We start from the raw sequence: 1,561 nt of genomic DNA, 5'->3' as shown, positions 1-1,561 counted from the left end.
CCCCTCATGGGGGGTGTGGCCGGCCACATGGGGTATCCCCCCTTGGGGACCCTCTTGTTCATTGGTTTCACTCCTAGGTCCTTGTGGAAGGACTTCATTCATGTGCATTTTGGGTTTTTGTGTGAAACTACCCTACCCCTTGGGATTTCCTATAAATAGAGGTGGAGGGGCAGCCCTCCACACTCAATCTTTCTCACATACATGCCATTGCAATGATCTGGCTTCTTCTCTCCCTCCCAGCGAAATAGTTTCGTAGAGCCGAAAGGCTGTCTGGGTTCCGGCAGGAACTAGTTCTGGACGGCGAAGCCCTGCCGGATAGATGACACCGTATGTGTGCAACTCTGTAGAGAGATTGTAGTTTAGGTCTTAGTTCGTGAGTGCCTCCCGAAGGGTTGTCCGTGTGACCGTCCGAGTTTTGAAGGTCCTCCCGAAGGGCTGTCCGAGTGACCGTTCGAGTTTCGAAGGTCCTTCCGAAGGGCTGTCCGCGACACCGTCCGGGGTGCTGTTCAACCGCCTCCCGGAGGGCTCTCTGAGGAGCTGATGAGGATATACATCCTCGCAGTTGGGAGGTTGTAAATCCTAGCTGCGGGGATCTGCACCGCCGATCATCATCGACTCTACTTCCCGCTGCGCTACGAGACGGTAACGAAAAAGATCAAACCTTGTATGCAGTCTCCATAGTGGTCCTGGGCTGGTGCGTAGGTCGGAAAAATTTTGTTTTCTGCTGCGTTACCCTACATTCTATATATCTGACAGTGATTTTCATATTGAGAATCTTCATGTCTATATATAGATTTCTACGGGAGTCGATCCGATGAAAAATGATATGTGCCTTGTGGACATATGCACCACAAACTCTATACTCGGGGAAGTCCAATGTTTCCACTCTCATTGAGAGAAAGGAGATTTTAAAATCGCTAGACGCGATGAGGTATTTGTTGGCTCAACTCGAGTCATATTTACTATCCCTGTGGGTACCCGAGTAACATCGGGATGCTTTATTGCTTCCCAGGTTTAACTCGTACCCTACTAAACTATAGAGGTATCCGTCAAAATAGTTTCCATGGCGAAACTTATGATGAAAACAAAGAGAAATATCTTCTCTTTACCATATGCAACGGATATGGTAAGCACATTCTCTATGTATCATCGGCATTGCACTACACATACTACAAAACCCGTAGCACATGTTGCGTACGAGATAGTTTTCCAGAGTGTCTTTTGCATGACAAACTTGGCATTCCTACTTTGGTCATCATTGACATTGGGTTGAAACCGAAACTATCAGACATTCCACTGGTTTATGATTATTATGATGCTAAATTATAATAACATTTGGATTTTATGTGCACTACAAGTGACACAGGGGAGCTAATTTTAAGGCTCGCACACCTTAAAGTCTACGCTGAACCACTCAGACTCCTTGAATGCATCAAGTCGAGGTAAGTGGCTCTTCCTAGCCGTTGAGTAGACTATTCAGGTATCCATGGTTCTAAAAGACATAGCTACATGATGGTCTTAAGTGTGTGCTTTATTCACACGAAAACATTGGCCATTATCC

The sequence above is a fragment of the Triticum aestivum genome, chromosome 7D, assembly GCF_018294505.1.
Source record: "Triticum aestivum cultivar Chinese Spring chromosome 7D, IWGSC CS RefSeq v2.1, whole genome shotgun sequence".
Taxonomy (NCBI): domain Eukaryota; kingdom Viridiplantae; phylum Streptophyta; class Magnoliopsida; order Poales; family Poaceae; genus Triticum; species Triticum aestivum.
The sequence above is the reverse complement of the archived record's forward strand: the minus strand, read 5'-3'. Positions refer to the sequence as shown.